The 21,735-nt window shown below is 35.7% G+C and overlaps 1 pseudogene; it reads left to right on the forward strand.

Annotated features, from left to right (window-relative positions):
- Positions 1-14,117: 14,117 nt before the first annotated feature.
- LOC105468446 (10 kDa heat shock protein, mitochondrial pseudogene) lies at positions 14,118-14,569 on the forward strand (annotated as a pseudogene).
- Positions 14,570-21,735: the final 7,166 nt, after the last annotated feature.

A 21,735-nucleotide genomic window follows, 5' to 3' on the forward strand; every position in this document is an offset into this window, starting at 1 on the left:
ATATAAATTTTTATGTTGCAAACAATTATTCAATTATTTCTTTGAATTTTGAAGGCAGTTTTCAAATACCGTCTACCTTCCAGTGTTCCTGTTGATTAATGTCATTTTTGTTTTTGATCCTTTGTATGATACTTGGTTTGTTTGTTTTATTTTCTCTAGGGAAGCTTTTAGAATCTCCTATTTGCCCCAGTTCTCTGAAATTTCACAATAATGTGCCATTGTGTAGGTTTTCTTCATTTGGGAAACTCAAGTCCTTCATTTATGAGACATTCGATTTTATGATTTTATTGATAATTTCCTCCTCTGTGATTTATTGTCATGCTTTTTCAGAAATTATATTCTGATGGAGTAGGACCTTCTGAACTGATCTGCTTTGTTAACTCTTCTATTGTTTCCAGGTTAGATATTTTATCTATTTTCTGTGTAGTTTTATCAACTTATTCTTCCAAACATTCTATTGATTTATTTTATTATGATGTGATCATGATGACCATGATGAAGATGATGATGTTGATGACATTCACTCTTGCTCCTTGTACTATCTCCGTTTCCTCTAAATTCCCCTTTTTGTTTGTTTTGGTCTATTTTTTGTTTTAGAAGTTTTTCACAAACTTATTCTTGGTAGTTTCTTCATATTTAGGGGTGAGACTGAATTGCTGATTACAATCTCTGCATGTGCATTATCTTTTCTAGGTTAGCCAATCTTTCCAGGTAGAAATGTATCCAACAATCACTTTCCTGAGATTTTTAATCTTGATTGCCAGTGCTCTAGAAATTGAAAGACAGAAAGAGCTGAGAGGATTTTATCACTCAGCATGTAGATTCTCAGATTGTATCTTAGTTTTAGTTGTGAAATCCTCATTCTAAATTATGCAGTAATCCCCAGGTCCAGAATCCCCTCATTTTAATCTCTGTCATTTTTTCTTTTTTGAGTCAGAGTCTTGCTCTGTCACCAGGCTGAAGTGCAGTGGTGTGATCTCAGCTCACTGCAACCTCCACCTCCCAGGTTCAAACGATCCTCCTGCTTCAGCCTCCCGAGTAGCTGAAACTATAGGTGCGTGCCACCACATCCAAATAATTTTTGTATTTTTAGTAGAGACGGGGTTTCACTATGTTGGCCAGAATGGTCTCGATCTCTTGAACTCATGATCCATCCGCCTTGGCCTACCAAAGTGCTGGGATTACAGGTGTGAGCCACCACGCCTGGCCTAATCTCTTCCATTTATAGTGGGTCTGGAGGTCTAACTACTCCTACACAGACTGTTAAACAATCTTCTTGTTTGTGTGCTTGTTTTCTTCAACCATGCCCGCATCCAGACTTTCAGAGCTACCAGGTAGTTATAACTTCTGAGAATTCTCTAGGTCCTAGAAACAAACATGTGCCTGCTTCATTGTTATCCTCCATCTCATCCTCACATTCCTTTTGTGGCTGGCCATGTCTCACTAACAGCTGAACAGGCAGGCCTCCATGAAAACTGGTTCAGCAGTGACTGGATGGTTAAGTTAAATATTAAAAGCTGATACAGACAGTGCCCTTATATCAAGGCTGGAATGTAACGAAAGCCCACCAAGAGTTTTGCCTAGGCCTTTCCCGGGCCTTGAAGCATGACAAGATAATGAAGGAATTCTTAACAGGACCCATTGAGGATTAAGCAAGTTTTATTGGGGGTCTGAAAAAACTCTCTAGCCTTCCACAAGCAAGTTTTATTGGGGGTCTAAAGGAACTCCCCAAGCCTCCATGATTTAGCAGGAGACAAGATAAGTGTAATCACCTCAGCACCCAGACCCATTTAGATTAAGTAAATTTACTGAGGCTCCAGAGGAAGGTCTTCAAGACTGCAACGTTAGTTATAGATTAGAAGAAGTTAATCACCTGTGTCCTTAGATGAATGCACACTTACACATAGTCATATGGCTTAGGAGGTATATAAGCTCTGACAAACTTTTTAATTTTGAGTTGGTCTGGTGACATTTTCCTGGCCTTCTCCCTGTACCCAGTTGCAGAAATAAATATTCTTATTTCCCAATTCATCTGCATCTCGTTATTGGGCCCTGCAAATAAGCAGCCCAACTCTCGGTTTGATCTGGGAACACTCTCAGGCATTTAGCTTTCAACTTTCTATCTGCCACTGCTCTCCCATCTTATTTGCATGTCTCCTCTGTTGTTGTTGTTGTTGTTTTTTCCTTCCATATTTTTTGATCAAATGATTTTTATCTAATTTTCATGATTTTCAAAGAATTATTGAAGGGACCAAAGGTACATCTTCAGTGCACACCTTCAATCTTCCATGCTTAATGAGAAGTCATCATCATATTTATTTTTCCTTTTTAAAGCACAAATATTGCACCTTAGCTGTTTTAAGAAAAAAATATAAATCTTTGAAAACTTAAAAAATAAAGTTATTTCACTTCTGCCATAATTTCAGTATTTCTTATGTTTTCTTTAAACCTTAAGCATCATATCCCTCTAATGTATGCAATGGGTCTTCTCTTCATATTTTCCAAAAACGAGACTATCAGAGAAGGTACTGCTGACTTAAATGATTTCATTTTAGAACCTATAAGAAGCAGGTGCCATGTAGACCAGGATATGATCTGTTTTTAAAATGCTTGACATTTCTAAAGTAAAATTAGAGATGCTTAATGAAGGGAGCCTCATCTGAAGGGTTTCAGATACTAAGATTTACTTTGATATTTCACTATGGTAATTTATACCTTAACTAGCCAGAAGAACTTAAGAATCAACATTTATTGGTATTTATTCCAAACACTGCTCTGTATGAGGGGTTTGGTTTGAAAGCTTTCATCTAGAAATGATGGAGTACAGAGTTTACCATGAAAGTTCCTGGGTATATCAAATTGTAAATCCTTTTCCTAGAAGATATTCACTCTTCACTCCAGCAAAAACAATCTGGACAAAATCCTGTTAGTGGTCTGTATACATAATTGGAGAGGAAGCCATAGATACATTTGGCATTCCAGTTGAGAAGATGGCACATTCAGAACCTAGTTCTTGTGACAGAAGATATTTGCTTCTTACCAATAGGAGAGATATTTTACTGTGCAGCTTTTCAAAGGATAATGAATTCACAAAGACATTAATAAGACACAGGCAGTTTAGTAGCCCATAGGTATGGAAGCAATGCAGAAGCATTTTTCCAAATAGGGTACTTCAAGCTTTAGGGCATTCTTATAGATGCAGAAAGAAGACTACTTCCAGAGAATGTCAAAAAAAGTGTGAGTGGCAGTTATCAACATTAAATATAATAATATAATATATAATATCCATCTTTCTTTTTTTTTTTGAGACAGAGTCTCCCTCTGTCACCCAGGCTGGAGGCTGGAGTGGAGCGGTGAGATCTTGGCTCACTGCAACTTTCGCCTCCTGGGTTCAAGTGATTCTCCTGCCTCCCCCTCCCGAGTAGCTGGGATTACAGGTGTGCACCACCACATCCGGCTTTTTTTTTTTTTTCTCGTAGAGATGGGGTTTCACCATGTTGGATAGGCTGGTCTCGAACTCCTGACCTCAAGTGATCTGCCCACCTGGACTTCCCAAAGTGCTGGGATTATAGACATGAGCCACCGCCCCCAGCCTATAATATCCATCTTTTTATGTATGTATGTATTAAAGATGTATGTATGTGACTATTCATATATCTATCATCTATCTATAGCACAAGTTCATCAACTATGAAAAATATTTTTTAAAAATTGGGTGTAAGAATACTTCTGTTTGTTAACAAACAAATACAATGTTTAGTAATATCAAATTTGTCCTTTCCTTGGCTCCACCTCTGCCTGAGAACACATTTGGCCTAAAATAAGGAGACAGCTGAACAGATGAATGTCTTTATGACAATCAGCTGTAGGCCAGAGACAGCTTTGATTAGAATAAATACTGACATCTGCAGATGAAATGAACTGCAGGGCAATGCTTAATATATCTCAGCTTTTCTTGGTTAGCATTTATTGAAATTGGACAATGTGCTGGCAGCTTGTGGAAAGTGAGCAAAATGTGGTTCTTTTCTTTAACGGTGGAGTTAAAAACTATCCCCTGGTTAAAGAGAGGTTGATGTGTACATCACTTGTATGCCTTTGCCTGCTGAATTCAAGAAGCCCACCTTTATAAGATAAAATGAAGTTAAAAAGTAAGTGACCACCCCCTGTGTTCATAGTATAATGATAAGGTTTTTTTAAAAAAATACTTAGTCTTATTAAGAAAACAAGAAGAGTTTATATGAAATAATAGGAGAACAATGTATCAAGTAAAATAGAAACTGGTATGTCAGTCAAATGCTAAATTGTAGAGGGATTTAATAAGACCAATGTTAAAGGATGTCAAAGAAGCAAGAGGTAACTGTGAGCTAGAGTATTCAAGAGAGATTTATACTGGAAATGAAAATAGATTGGCCTTCTAATGTGCAACGTATCACAAATAGTCTTAAATTCTATAATTTAGAACATAAAAAGATATCTAAGATGTATTATGTAAGAAAAGTTTTCAAAGAGTGTATTCGCTATGCTATATTTCTAGAGAAATAAATACATGAATAATATTTGGGAAGAATATATTGCAAATTATTAACAGTGGTTAAACCTAGGGCAAAGACAGTAAGAAATTAGAACTTTTAAAATTATGTACCTTTATATCACTTATTTAAACAAAAATAATTTATTTTTGGAATCAGAAGAGAGTGAGGTTGCACGAGACTTTCTGATAATTCATTTCTTCCTCAATTTCCAACATACCTGCAGTCCAGGACAGAGCTTTACCTAGATGTACACTGGAAACAAGTATTCCTGGATCAGAGATATATTATTAGAAAATAAGAAGAGGCATAAATATGAATCCAGCTGATATTAAAAGATAAATGGATTATCCTAATAATTTTGAAAACATTTGAAATGGAAGAAAGAAATCAAATGAAACCGATGCAAGAAAATACATCTTATTTGTCTTCTAAAATTATTAATGGAATTAAATCAGTATTTAAAATTTCTACACAGAAAGACTATTAAACCCAGGCAGTTTTAAGAATGTGTTATATCAAATATCAAAAAATAGGATAGTCTAACCTTTAAAGGAATAGGAAAAGAAGAAATATTTCAAACTAATTTTTGAAGCTAGTATAACTTTATTACCAATATAAGAAAAAAATAAAATGAGAAGGTATAAATACCTTATTCATTAACATTAATGTAAAAATTCCAACTAAGGTATTTACAAACTGAATTTTGGACATGCATAAATAAGTCAAACCATAATAGTCTAGCTGTATTTATCCCAGGAATGATGGCTTGATTCGGTATAAGAAATCTGCTGATGAAATTTACCACATTAAAAAATTGAGGTAAAAAAATACATATGATTACTCAATAAATGCAGAAAAGTGGTAAAATCCAACATGCATTCATAATTTTAATATAAATGACCAAAACTAGAAGTGGAAAGAAATTTATTTAACTTAATGAAAGCTACTTACAAAACTACAGTGCAACTGCTTTGGAAAACAGTTTGGCAGTTCCTCAAAATGTTAAATATCGAGTTGTTATGTGACCTAGACATACAAGTGAAAAAATTGAAAACACAAAATTTCTATGAGAATATTTAAAGCAGTATTTTTCAAAATAGCCAAAAAGTAGAAACAACAAAATTGGCCATAAACTGTTGAATTTATTTTTTAAAGTAGTATGTTCATACAACCAAGTATTATTCAGCAATAAAAACTAATGAAGTACTGATAGTTCCTACAACATGGATGAATCTTGAAAACCTTATGCTACGTGAAAGAAGCCAGATACAAAAGGCCTCTGGCTATTGTATGATTCAATTTCTATGGGATGTCCAGAATAGACAAATCTATACAGACAGAAAGTAGATTACTGGTTGCCAGGGGATAAGAATGGGGAAAGTGAGTAGTGAGTGCTAATGGTTAAATAATTTATTTTGGGGGTGACAAAAATATTCTTGAATTAGATTGTGATGATGGTTGCACAACTTTATGAATATGCTAGAAATTGCTGAATTGTACACTTTAAAATGGTGAGTTTTATGGCATGTGAATTATATAGCAATATTGTATTTTTAAACCTAATTTAAATATATTCAATGGTGAAATGTTAAAAGTATTCAGGAATAACATAGGATTCACTCTCTCACATCAATCCAACAAAGTACTGGAGGTCCTAGCCAGTGTATTGGGAAAATATATAGAAAGAACATAGAAAGTTAAAAGAGGAGAGACAAACTCTTGTTATTGCATGACGACATGACTATCCATATAGAAAACTCAAAATATTCAAAAGAAAAAGCTGAAAAATTGTTAATATATGCAGAAAGGTTTTCATCAAATGGTGCTGGGACAACTGACTATCCACATGCAAAAGAAAGATCTAAAGACAAAACTTAGCAGCTTTTATAAAAATTAACTCAAGATGAATTATAGACTTAAGTATGAAAGGCAAAACTATAAAACTCTAGAAAGTAATGTAGGAGAAAATCCAGGTGTTCTTGGGTTTGTTGATGACTTTTTAGATACAATGTCAAAAGCACAATTTGTAAAAGAAAAAATTAAAAATTTAGATTCATTAAAATTTACAATTCTGCTCTGCAAAAAATAATTTTTATGTTAAAAAATTATTAAAAAGATAAGCCATAGACTAGGAGCAAAAGACACATTTAGATAAAGAAATAGTATTCAAAATGTACATTTTTTTTTTTTTCTTGAAACAGCCACGCTCTGTTGCCCAGGCTGGAGTGCAGTGGTATGATGTTAACTCACTGCAACATCCACCTCCTGGGCTAAAGCAATTCTCCTGCCTCAGCCTCCCGCGTAGCTGAGATTACAAGCACATGCCACCATGCCCAGCTAATTTTTATATTTTTAGTAGAGATGGAGTTTCACCATGATGGCCAGGCTGGTCTGGAACTCCTGACCTCAGGTGATCCGCCTGCTTCAGCCTCTCAAAGTGCTGGGATTACAGACATGAGTCACCACGCCTGGCTGATAATTCTTAAAACTTAACAATAAAAACAAAATGATGAAATGAAAAACAATTTAAAATTGATCACAAGATTTGAACAGAAATCTTCCCACCCCAAAGATATACAAATGTCAAACAAGCATATAAAACGATGTTCTCAACCTCATATAACATTAAGGATTGCAAATTAAAACAATAAGATACCACTACTTACCTATTGCAATAGCTAAAATTCCAAACACATCCACCAATGTTATTAAGGATGTGGAGTAACAGGAGGTCACATTCGTTTCAGGTGGGGATGCAAAATGAGACCATCAGTTTCAGATGACAGACTGGCAATTTCTTACCAAGCTTAATGTAGTCTTATATAATCTAACAGTCGTGCTCCTTAGTATTTACTGTAATGAATTGAAAGTTTATGTCAACACAAAAACCTGCCCATTAATCCATTAATGTTTATAGCAAGTTTATTCATAATTACCAAAACCTGGAAGAAACAAAGATGTTCTTTAATTGGTGAATGGACGAACAAATGCGATATTTCCATTAAATGGAATATATCATTCACCAATAAAAATAGATGAGCTCTCAAGCCATGAAAAAAATGCGGAAACCTGAAATACATATTGCTAAGTAAAAGAAGTGAATCTGGAAAGGTTACCTACTATATGATTCTGATTATATGACATTCTGGAAAAGACAGAACTATCAAGAGAGTAAAAAAATCAGTGATCACCAGAGCTTCAGGGCTGGGGTGGGGGACAGCAAAGAGGGAAGTATAGGTGAAGCCTAGGGGATTTTAAGGCAATGAAACTATTCTACAATGGTGGATACATGCATATACATATATATACACACACACACATTCTATATGTCAAAACTCATAGAATTTTCAACACAAATACTGAATCCTGATGTAAACTATAGATTTTAGTTTATGATAACATATTAATATTCACTTATCAATTGTAAAAAATTCATCAATTAGTGCAAGATGTAAACAGTAGGAGAAGCTGTGTGTATATGTGCCTGTGTGTGGGTAATATGAAAATCCTAATTTCTGCTCAATTTTTCTGAAAATCAGTAAATACTCTAAAAAATAAAGTATATTAATTTCAAAAATATTATGGTAAAAGAAAAATATAAGGAAATTTTTAGCAAGAAACCAGATATAAGATCACTGTAAAAGTTATATTTCATTTATATACATTATCAACAAATAGAAAATGCCATTTTAAAAGATACTATTTTCATTTTCAATGACATTACTAGAGCCTAGGAACAAAGATAACAAATATATACATGGCCTTTGTGTGTAAAATGATAAAAATTTTATTTAAAGGCATTAAAGGTAGAGAACTCAGAGTCTTAAATTTATCAATTATCATTGAAAATATCTAGCCATGTTTCTCAACTCGGAGTGCATAAAACATTTCCTGAACGTGTTAAAAATCTCTATGTTTGACCACCTCTCAACCTCTCGAGATTAAGCAAATACAATAATCTCATAGATAAAATTTAATTGAAACACAGCCATCCCAACAGACTACAATTAGAAGTCAAAATATATAAAGCACTATGATTCAAAAAGAACAGACAAAAATATCAAGTTTTAAAATAAATATTTGAAGGACAAAATAAGCATTTCACAGAACAGAAAGCACAACATCCATAATCCTGAAAATATGGTTAACTGAGAAATTCAGAATAAAACCACAATAAAATACAGTTTTTATGATATCATATATCTCTTCATTTAAATGTATATATTTAATGCTTCTTATTACCTTTAATGTTTACAGAAAAATTAATGTAAATGTATCCTAAACTGTTTGGATTACCGCTTTTTATAAAATATTCCAATAGTTTTCGGAGTACAGGTGGTTTTTGGTTGCATGGATTAGTTCTCTCGTGGTGCTTTCTGACATTTTAGTGAACCGATCACCTGAGCAGTGTACACTATATCCAATGTGTAGTGTTTTATCCCTCACCCCCAACCTTTCCCTGAGTCCCTAGAGATTATTATATCGTTCTTATGCTTTTGCATCCTCATAGCTTAGCACTCACTTATCAGTGAGAATGTATGATATTTGCTTTTTCATTCCTGAGTTACTTCACTTAGAATCATAACCTCCAGCTCCAAGTTGTTGCAAAGTACATTATTTTTTCTATATCAACCAAATTGAAATAAAGTTTAAAATCCAGCGAAAGATAGTGATGATGTTGAGAAACTGGAATTCCCTTCCACTGTGGGAATGTATATTGTTATACCAACTCTGGGAAATAATTTGACATTACCAAGATGAACATATCCTGCAACCTAATATTTCACCCCTTAATATATTCCTTCCCTGGAGAAACTCCTACATTTTAACTAGGAATCATGTAGTAGAATGCCAAGAGAAACACTCTATGACAAACATACACACATACACAGAGACACACACACAAACACACACAGTCCTATCAATAGTAAAACAAATATACAAATGGTGGTCTCTTCATACAATAAAACAGTGTGTTGAGAGAAGGATGACAAGTTTCCTGTTAATGTGGAGTGTGGTAGTTAGATAGTATAAGCATGAGGTGAGATTGGAAAGGGATGTTGGAGCCAGATAATGACTGACTTTGTTAAGAAGTTTAACATTTTTCCTATAGGTGAAGGGCAGCTTTGGATATTTTTAAGCAAGAGACAAGATCCAGTTGTATTTGAAAGGTTGCTCAGACAACAGTGTTTAAAATGACTGGGAAAAGGGGACAAGAGTACTAGTTAGAAAGGTGTTACAATTAATCAGTAAGGAAATACTTTTGCCAATAGGGACTTATTCACAACTGTTACCCTAAAACAAACAAACAAACAAAAAAAACCCTACTCTGTCTTGGGATGCTAAAGGGCTACACTCTAGAATAGTGAGTGGATACTATTCCAGCACCTTCATGCATTGGTCTTGGACCATTGGTGACCACAGGTGTTAGGCAGGATGAAAAAATTACCTGAACCTAGGACATCCATGGGCATTTTCTCCACCTGGTAAACTCATTCCTTAATAGCCTACTGAAATTCCTGTCTTTTGAAAAATCTGCACTAGTATTCCAAGCAGAATTAATGTCTCCCACTTCCAGGCTTTCATCATAGTACAATAAAATTAAAACAAATTATTTTTAAAAGACATTTGGGAAATATTTTTCAAACTGTTAAATTGGCATAACCTGTGATACAAAACTTCCACCACTAGGAAGGTATGTGCACAATGATGAATACACAATTTTTTAAAATTAGAATATTCTTTGTTTGCTTTGTAATAGCAATCTCCTGGAAACCACCAAAATGTACATGAGGAGGCTGGTTAAGTAAATGTGGCTACATCCATACAATAAAATGTCAATTAGTTATTAAAGACAATGAAGAGTGAATACCGATTTGGAAAAAAATATCCAAAATATACCCAATGACAGAAGCAAGATATAGATAAAAGGGTGCAATGTGTGAGCATTTACATATCTGTAAAGAAAACTTCTGGAAAGAAATACAAGAAACTGTAAATAGCATTTGCCTTCAAGGAGGGCAACTGAGCATTTGGAGTGGTAGTGTCATTTCTTTTTCATAATGCTTTTTGTATTACCTGGATTTATTTCATTACATGCATTATTTTATTTTAAATAACAAGCTTTTTAAAATGGAAATTATTGTACTCTTTCAAAATGAAAATCCTACTTATGTACCACATCTATTACACTGTAGTTTATTTGTTAATATGCTACATTTTCTCACTTGACTATGAGCAACTTAAGGACAGAACCTGTCTTATTGGTCTTCATATCCACAGTGCCTAAGCACAGTGCCTGATAGCAATGGACACCCAAGCAACTGAATAAAAAGATGAATAGATATTGATTGAATGAATGAATGGATACAGGAATCAATGCATGAATAAATAAATAAATGCATTAGTGAATGAATGGCAGATAGTAAAGTCAAGTTCAGTAAAGGACAACAATTGTAGTCCTTCACAAACTCATCTATGGCCCTTCATCTATGTTTTGAGGATTCATTATGAGAAGAAATTCAGGAAAAACACAATTGCTTTACATTCACAGGTGACCTAACTGATCGAGTACAGAATCATATTAATTATGCACGAGAGCAATGAAGTACATTTTATCCTAGGCTGCATCAAAAGCAAGTCACTGTGAAATGAACTGAATGATTTAACAACATCCAATGCATAAAAGGTCCTCCTCACCTTAAAGGTCTTCAGGACAGCCTCTTAATTTGATTTCTGTTTTGTTGTGCTATCTTCATTTTATGGTCTTTAGTTCTCCTTATTACAAATGTAATTTTTAAGGGTCAAATTAATTTAATTTCACTTTGGCTTTGGGATGGTTGAATGCAAGGTTGTGAAAACCACTAGCTTAAAACAGGTGCTCTGCAAAACTTTCTGCCAAGCCTCCCTAAGTCAGCAAGACACCAATAGAAAAAAGTGTAAACTGGAGAGTTCACAGCTATTCTGTAATAGTAAGGAGAAATGATGGATGTTCCAAACATTGTATCAACGCCAGAGGGTGGCATTGTCATTGTTTACACCCCGTCCCCCATCCCTGAAGCCCGAAAGGCTTGCCTTACACTTTTCTACAAAAGCAAACTGAATGGATAAATGTGCAAGTGCACAAAGTGAAGCTTTCCAGGGGATTTCAAGGGTGCATGATATTACATCTAGCTCGGGTTCAATTAATATTGACTAAAATTAGGGAGGTAACATCATCTGCATAGATGAGCTTGGAGTTAAATCCCTTGGTTTTGTATGTCAGCTCTGCTGCTTACTAACTAGGTGAATTTTGACAGTTTACTAAATCTTTCTGTCTCTTGGTATACTCTTCTGTGATATGGGAATAATAATAGCACCTTCCTCTCAAGATTATTAAGAAGACTGAAAAAGAATATCAATTTAGCATAGCACTTGGCTTTTAGTATGCACTTTATTAATGACTTTATGTTTTTTCCACATTCATAAAACTAAATACGTTGTGGAGCCAAGATTTGAAGCAGGTTTTGTCTGACCAGAACAAACTGGAGCCAGGCAGATAAGGTACAAATACAGGCTTCATCAGTTACTAACCATTTTACTTTGGTCAAATCTATGGGATGGTCTTTAATATAATGCATATTCTGGCCAGGCTCAGTGACTCATGCTTGTAATCCCAAAACTTTAGGAGGCTGAGGAGGGAGAATTGCTTCAGGACAGGAGTTCAAGATCAGCCTGGGTAACATAGCAAAACCTGATCTCTACTAAAAAAAGATAGCCAGGCATGTGACACTCACCTGTAATCCCAGCTTCTCAGGAGGCTGAGGTAGGAAGATTGCTTGAGCCTTAGAGGAGATATATATACATATAAACACATTATATTATGTACATATGTATATATGTATATACGTATATATACATATATATGCATATATGTGTGTGTATATATATATTACACATTCCTTCACCTAGCACATCTAACATTTAGTATCTTGTTGAATATAGATAAAAGTAAGGAAAGTGTCTGAGTAAACAAGGAGAGAAGAAGGAAGGCATAGGCTTTATCCTCAATGATTTTACAATCTTCTAGGGAGAAGATAACATTGAAGCGATAAATAATAAGTAAGGTTTAATAAGTGAAGTGTAAATGACTGGTGAAGGCTGTAGCTTGAGAATCAAAGGAAACAGAGGAGGAGATCTAAAAAGCCTAGCTGGGCTGATAAGGGGCAGGCAAGGCTCTCTCTCACACTGGTCATTTCACTACATCATTAGGCATTCAGGACTTATTTTCTTACTTTATCCACTTATTTTCAGATTTTTGGTGTCGCTTTCATTGTTAGACTCTTATCATGTTTTCATTTGATTGTACTGATTTTTTGAGACTGCTGCATAGGCTCAAAGCTGAGTAAACTGCTACTTCAGCATGTCACCACAAAACATAAAGATATATATTGACTCTGTGTCAAACATCAAACTGATCTTTTAAATTGCTTTGATGACTTACAGGGCTATGCTTAGTGTAGGTCTAGTTTTATTGTACAATGACTATCTCAGATTGCCAAGATGAATTATACAGATTTTCCAGAATAAGGTGAGATATTTCACCAGTTGTAAAGAAACTAACTCCCTATTTGACTTCTGTCTTGATTAGAGAAAAAAAAAATACATCTGTCAATCAACAAAAACAATATCCGGAGGCCAAAGAGATTGGGGTAGCATGGATGAACCACAATGTATAAATGGGGATATTTTCTATTCCCATTTGTGTTATTGTCCTTGGACAGTGAAATAAATTATTAAAACAAGGAATTGGAATCACAGCCCTTCAGAAAAATAGAGGTTATTATAGGGTAAACATTGTCCAAAAGAAGATTTGGATTATCCGCATAAACTCTAATCTTTACTCAAATAAAGACTAATTTTTCCTGGGTGACTTTGCTATCTTAACCCAGCCAAAGTGCTGTTAATTCAGTCTACAAATGTGTCCTCTTTTATTGTCTTCATACATGCTACTCCTTGTGCCTGGAATTCTACACCCTAAACTATTTGCCTATGTAACTCCTTCTCACTCTTCACCCCTTGGTTCAATCAATATAGAAACCTTCCTTGATCCACATGACTATATCAAATATATCTATTATAATCTCAACACATAATTTTTTTCCACAACACATGGAAGCATTGCAACTTATAATTTGCCATTTATGTTTATGCAATTATTTTATTAGTATCTTCCTTCTTTCACTTTAACTATAAGTGTATAACAGCAGGAACCAGAGCATATAGCATAGTTCCTGGCTTACAGTTGGTGCATAATACTAATATAGTGAATAAATGAATAAATTTCAGTTTTACCTAATTAGATTATGTTATACCTAAAGGTAAATGCTTTGCTTTAAGAAAACTCAATATACATAGATTTTAAAGTTTCACTTGTGAAATTAAGAGCTAGCTAAGAATGGAGGTATATTTACTTGTTGAGGGCAGAATTAATCAGATTCCCACATTTAATTTATTCTTCAAAGAAAGTTTCTCATCCTGTGACTTACCATTCTGCTCTGTGCTATATGAGAAGTATCAAATCAGTATTTGAGACACTACAGCAGAGTACGAGTCTGAGGCGGAGGGAGTCATGGCAGGACAAGCGTTTAGAAAGTTTCTTCCACTCTTTGACCGAGTATTGGTTGAAAGGAGTGCTGCTGAAACTGTAACCAAAGGAGGCATTATGCTTCCAGAAAAATCTCAAGGAAAAGTATTGCAAGCAACAGTAGTCGCTGTTGGATCGGGTTCTAAAGGAAAGGGTGGAGAGATTCAACCGGTTAGCGTGAAAGTTGGAGATAAAGTTCTTCTGCCAGAGTATGGAGGCACCAAAGTAGTTCTAGATGACAAGGATTATTTCCTATTTAGAGATGCTGACATTCTTGGAAAGTACCTAGACTGAAATAAATCACTATTGAAATGGCATCAACATGAAGCTGCCCATTCCACTGAAGTTCTGAAATCTTTCATCATGTAAATAATTTCCATAGTTCTCTTTTATAATAAACTAATGACATCCAGTGTCTCCAAAATTATTTCCTTGTGCTGATATAAACATTTACAAATAAAAATATGTAAATAAAAAAAAAACAAATCAGTATTTGAGTTTTTAAATCCAAGAACCGAGTAATTCCAGAAATATAGCCCTTATACTATTCAGAGGTCTTTGGAGAGACATAACCAACAGGATACATATGGATAGATAGATATAGATATAAATGTAGATATATGAAAGGATACTTGCTAGGAGAATTGGCTCACACAATTACAGAGGCTGAGAAGTCCCATGACAGAACATCTGCAAGCTGGGGACTCTGGAATGTCCATAGCATAGCTTAGTTCAAGTAAGAAGGCATCAGAATCATGGAAGTTAAAGGTATCTCTCTGTCTGAGGTTGTGGGTCTGAAAATGTAGGGGGGGCTGCTGGTGTATGTCTTGGAGTCTAAAGTAAAGAGAGCTTGGAGTTCTAATGTCGAAGGTCAGGAAAAGAAAAGTGTTTCAGCTCCAGCAGAGGGAGGGAGGGAAGGAGAGAGGGGGGAGAGAGAGAGAGAGAGAGAGAGAGAGAGAGAGAGAGAGAGAGAGAGAGAGAGTTTGCCTTTCTTTTACCTTTTGGTTCTATCTAGGTCTTCAGCTGATTAGATGATGCCCATTCACATTGGGTGAGTGTCAATCTTCCCCACTCAGTCCACTGACTCACATGCCAATCTCCTACAGAAACATTCTCACAGACACACCCAGAAATAATGCTTTACCAACTCTCTAGGTATTCTTCAATCCAGTCGGTTTGACCTCTAAAATTAACAGCCACAGTCCCCTACTTTTAATAATTTTATGTCAGTGTTTGGAATCTCAATTTCATAGTAAAAATAGTATTAGAAATTAGAGACTGATAATGAAATATTTTTTAGAGACCCTAAAAATAAGCTGTCTTCACAACAAAAAGAAATGCCTAAATTCAAATATAAAAATCAGACTGTCTTTTCCCATACTTCTTTGAGGACAGAGAACGATTTATTCATAAATATAGCTAAAGCAAATTTCAAAGTTCCTGGCCTATAACAACTGACCCCCCTTCATGTGTATTTCTATCTCTTCATCTGTCTCTATCTCTCTGTACATATGAAATTAGACACACTGATATGACTTGGATGTTTATCCCCTCCAAATCTCATGTCAAAATGTGATTCTCAATGTTGGAGGTGGGGCCTTGTAAGAGGTGACTGGATTATGAAGGTGGATTCCTCATAAATGACTTAGAACTATCCCCTTGGTGATAAGTGAGTTCTTGTTCCAAGTTCACATGAGATCTGGTTGTTTAAAAGAGTATGGCATCTCCCCACTCTCTCTCTCTTGCTCTAGCTCTCACCATGTGATGTGCTGACTCCCCCTTCTCCTTTCACCATGATTTTATAGTTCCTGAGACCTTCCCCAGAAGCAGATGCTGGCACTCCACTTCATACAAAGCTAGCAGAACCCTGAGCCAATTAAAAAAACTCTTTTATTTATAAGTCATGCAGCCCCAGATATTTCTTTATAGCAATGCAAAAATGGCCTAACATGGAAAATTGGTACCAAGGAGTGGAGCATTGCTATAAAGATTCCTGAAGATGCGGACGTGGCTTTGGAGCTTGGTAATGGGCAGAGGTTGGAAGACTTTAGAGGGCTCAGGAGAATACAGGAAAACAAGGAAAAGTGGAACATCTTAGAGACTTGTTAAGTGGTTGTGACCAAAATCCTGGTAGAAATATAAACAATGAAATTCTGGCTGATGAGATCTCATATAGAAATGAGGAAGAGATTGAAAACTGGATATAGAAATGATGAAGAGATTGAAAACTGGATCAAAGGTCAATTGTGTTACACCTTAGCAAAGAGCTTGGCATAATGCCCATGTCCTAGGGATCTGTGAAAGTTTAAATTTAGGAGTGATTACCTAGGGTATCTGGCAGAAGAAATTTCTAAGCAGAAAAGTGTTAAAAAATTCTGTGTAGTTGCTTCTAACAGCCTACAATAAGACATAGGAGCAAAAGAATGACGTAAATTTGGAACTTATGTTTAACAGGGAAGCAGAGCATAAAAGTTTGGAAAATTTGTGGCCTGTCCATGTGGCAGAGAAAGAATAAACTTTTTTGGGAGAACAATACAAGCAAGCTGTGGAGCAGCCACTCACTAGACGGAATAGCATGACTAAAAGGCAGCCAAATGCTAATAGCCAAGAGAATAGGAAAAAGGTCTCAGAGGCATTTCAGAGATCTTGGAGACAGTCTCTCCCTTCAGAAGCCCAGAGTCCTAGGAGGAAAGAATGCTTTTGAGGGCCAAGCCCAGGGCACCAATGCCCTGGGCCACCTCGGGACACTGCTCTCTGCATCCTAGCAGCTCCAGCTCCAGTCTCAGCTCAAGGGGCCCCAGGTAGAGCTCATGCCACTGCACTGGAGGGTACAAGCCATAAGCCTTGGAGGCGTCCATGTGGTGTTAAGTCTGTAGGCACACAGAATACAAGCCTGAAGAAGGCATGGCAGCTTCCTTCTAGATTTTAGAAGATGTATCAGAAAGCCTGGATGCCCAGGTAAAAGTCTGTTGCAAGGGTGGAGTCCTCACACAGAACCTCTACTAGGGCAGTGTAGAGGGGAAATGTGGAGTTAGAGCCTCCACACAAAGTCTCCAACAGAACACTGCTTAGTGGAGCTTCAGGAAGGGGGCCACTGCTCTCCAGACTCCAGAATGGTAGAGTCACAGGCAGCTTCCATCCTCATCCTGGAAAATCCACTGGCACTCAGCTTGAACTTGTGAAAGCAGCCATGGGGGCTGCAATATGCAAAGTCACAAGAATGTAGCTCCCCAAGGCCTTGGAAGCCCACCACCTGAACCAGTGTACTCTAGATTTGGGACATGGAATCAAGATTATTTTGGAACTTTAAGATTTAATGATTGCACTGCTGGGTTTCAGACTTGTGTGGGGCCTATTTCCCCTTTCTTTTGGATGATTTAATCCTTTTGTAATGGGAATGCATACCCAATGTCCGTCCCACCATTGTGTCTTGGAAATTAATAACTTGTTTTTGATCTCATTGGCTTATAGATGGAAGGAACTCAACTCTACATGAGACTTTGGACTTAAGACTTGAGACTGAAGAATTTTCAGGTAATGCTGAAACCAGTTAAAACTTTGAGGGACTATTGCCAAGGCATGACTGTATTTTGAAATGTGAGAAGGACATGAGATTTGGGGGGCTGGGATGGAATGATACGGTTTAGTGTTTATTCCCTCAAAATCTCATATTGAAATTTGATTTCCAGTGTTGGAGGTGGGGCCTGGTGGGAGGTGATTGGATCATGGGGGTGGATTCCTCATGAATGATTTAGCATCATTCTCTTGGTGATAAGTGACTTCTCACTCTGAGTTCATGCATGATGTGGTAGTTTGAAAGAGTGTGACACCTCCTCACCTTGTTTCTGATCTTCCCATGTGAATATACCTGCCCCCTTTTGCCTACTGCTATGATTTTAAGCTTCCTGAGGCCCTCATCAGAAGCAGATGCTGGTACTATGCTTCATGTAAAACCTGCTGACCCATGAACGAATTAAACTCCTTTTCTTTATAAATTACCCAGCTTCAGATATTTCCATTTTTGTTTGTTAATTTTTTATTGACATCTTCTGAATAAGCGTTTTCTCTTGGTTGGTTTCAAAAGGAGTCTATTCTTGAATATAATTAGAGGCAGTTCACATACTATGGGCTTATTAAGACCCAAATTTTTTTTAAATTTTAGCCTGTCTGATATCCCTTTTTGATTTCACTTAAATTTGCATTACTCTAAATATAATCTGGGCATATTGACTAGGTATTTCTTTGTAACAGTGCAAAAAGGGCCTATTGCACATGTAGACAGTATGTGCATTGAAAATTTCATAGAATGGAAGTCAAGAAACCTTGATATTCTTCTAGCCTCAACTCTATCAATAATTAACTATAGGATTTTAGAAAAGTTACTTAATCTCTCTTTGCCTTATGTTCTTTATCTTTGAATTTGGCTAATCATACATGTCCTGCATACTTAATCATTGTATGGAGAAGAATAAATGAAATGGCAAATGTGAAAAAATTTTAAAAAGTATTATTCAAATACAAGTGTGATTGAGGGTGTGTGTTATGTGTAGCAGAGCATATAACTAGGGTACCGAGAGTGTTAATCTCAAACAGAGTGAAGAGACTGAGATTCATTCTCTGGAAGCTCAGCACACATAGGCTAACTTGCATAATCACCCTTTTATTCATCAGCATGGCTCTATCCAGTATTGAAGGAACCCTATAAATCTCTCACTTCCCCTCTTACTTCACATGCTGAATCAGCCTTTGTGAACGTATCCCCTCCAGTGTGTAATATTTTGAAGAAACTTTCAAGAAAACTCTGTGCTCAGAGAGTGCTGATTCAGCACAGTGAATGAGGTGACCAAGATGTATTTTGGAACGTTTCATTGGCATTTTCAACACCAACTCTACACAAATAAGGAGGTGCCTGTTTGGTCAAAGGAAACACATTGCTTACAAATCACTATATATGTTCCTGAACTTGAAGGCACATGGCAAATGGGAAAAAAAAAAATATCACCATGTTTTAAAGGCACCTTCCTGTGCATTCACATAGTCCATATTTAATTTATGGTATGTAGTAATCCCTTTCCTTCTTATACCTCCATACATAATACAAAAGCTTCTAGAAAATGTACCCTCCAGTGTGATATGTCACTGTCCCACAGGACATGAAGTAAGAAAGTATCCTTTTCTATAATATATAAAAAATAAATCAAAATTATGCATAAGCATGATTGAAGACAAATAATTCTATCTGGCTTAAAATAATCAGTTGCTGTAACTGCTTTACTCACACGCCTGGAGTTTTGACTGGCAGAAACTTACATTTTGGTGATTCTAATTTTCAGTAACACAGAGCTTTCCTGACTTTTGTTCACACTTATTAGCTGCTGGAAGCAAGACACAGAAGACGTTTTAAAGTATTATTTCAAAAGATTTCACAACATGATAGAAAAACATGTGTGCCAGTAATAGGTGGTAGATTGTGGATGATAGTGTTGGGATTTAGTTGAAATGATACTTCCTCAAACAAACTTGCAAAAGAAAGCCACTCAAACTAATTAGACTACATACATGAATTACTTGCACTCTTCCTGGATGCGACAGGTATTTATCTTTTATATAGCAGGCAAGCAAAATACAATCCAGTTAATCATTTAAGTGAAATAACACATCAGTTTTTTATTAGCATCAAATCTGAACTTTTCCACTGGTTTCTGGTTGAAAAGAAAGTAAATAATTTTTGCTTTAAAATAATATTTCCATGTCTTTCCTTTTCAAATCATTCATTTTTACATGGCATAGAGATAACAGACTTACTAAAAGTAATCTAAGGAAAATAAGGGGAAGCTCAAGGAGAATAGAGGTAAACACCTTTACTAATTATACTTAAATATACATTGAATATGTGTAGTTTTTCTAATGAGTTGATTTTCACGTGGGCTTCAAAAGTCAGCCAATATTTAAAATCTGCCAGAGCTAATAGAACATTTGATTGTCCAGCATTCCATCTCTGTTCCCGTCTGTCTGTGAAGTCTAATGATTGTTGTGAATGAGATCTCAGTTGTTTTTCATCTTTATTTTGAGTAATATATTTTTATTCAGACTTATTAATATGTATTTTCACTTCCTGAAGTTATAGCAGCAACTTAGATGGAGCTATTTGCAGCTGGAAGGGCAGCACTTCTTTCTTCTGAGGCACAGCTGAATGATGTGAAGTCTGTTTACAAGGTCATACTTCGATAACTGGCATATAGCTGGCCTATTGTAATTTAATTTATCCTTATCTTAATTTTCAGTGCTCCTTTTCTCAACCATCGCACCCCGCAATCCTTGTCAATTAAATGTCTTTCCCAGATTTGCCATTTCTTGACTGTACCCATGTTACTCTTAGGTTGATACAAAAGTAATTGCAGTTTTTGCCATTGGCAGTAACGACAAAAACCACAATTACTTTTGCACCAACCTAATGTAATCCCTCTTCTGCTACAATCTCCCATCATAGTTTACTATTCCTACAACTCCGTGCTCTTCACGCTCATTGCCACAGATTATGTGAATTAGTCCATACTATAAATTAGCCAATACTATAAATTGTGCAAAGATTGCTAGTATAAGTGATAGGTTACTGCATTCTTTTTCCCAGGAACATTGCATTTAAACATTTCCTAATGTAGCTACCTCCAAATCATGAAATATTAGGACTCATTGTCAAATATGAAGGATTATACCACTAAAAAATAAATGTTCCTAAGAGACAATTTGGGTGAACATCCTAATAAGAAAAATAGTTTTTCATAAATGGTTACTGTGTTCTACAGATTTATGACTTGAAAATCAGAATGCAGGATATAATTTAGAACAAGTAGCCATATGTAGCAAATTGACAGATTTTCTGATGAAGAAAATATCAACTGCCTCATTATTTTTCTGGATTTAATTCTGTCATAATTAGTTCTAGTAGAACAAAGTATGTAAGTACCTTAAAGACTATCTACCCTTTTTCTTGATCTGTGCCTTCACTGCATCACAAAACATGTATTTTTTTAAACTAACATCATTTCTAGGTGCTTGCATGTGTAATCTTACTAAGAGCTAATAGAAAGGCCAGGACCAAATCTATTTGTTTATGGGGTTGTGCAGACCCATCTAGACATTTTCAGTGTCTTGCTTTGAAATAATTAAGCTACATTAACTGTATAAATATTTAAATGTAGAATTAAAATATGAGAAAGAAAGAGAGAGAGAGGAAGGAAGGAAGGAAGGAAGGAAGGAAGGAAGAAAGAAAGAAAGAAAGAAAGAAAGAAAGAAAGAAAGAAAGAAAGAAAGAAAGAAAGAAAGAAAGAAAGAAAGAAGGAAGGAAGGAAGGAAGGAAGGAGGAAGGAAGGAAGGAAGGAAGGAAGGAAGGAAGGAAAGGAAGGAAGGAAGGAAGGAAGGAAGGAAGGAAGGAAGGAAAGAAATAAAGAAAGAAAGTCTTACAGTTCTGGGAATTCAGGATTTTAAAGTTGAATTGGCAGAGGTTGAGTTTAGAGAATTACTCGTAATTAGAATATAATTTATTTAGGATATAATATATGGGGTAGCGCTTTCAGA

This window comes from Macaca nemestrina, chromosome X (assembly GCF_043159975.1).
Source record: "Macaca nemestrina isolate mMacNem1 chromosome X, mMacNem.hap1, whole genome shotgun sequence".
Lineage (NCBI taxonomy): Eukaryota > Metazoa > Chordata > Mammalia > Primates > Cercopithecidae > Macaca > Macaca nemestrina.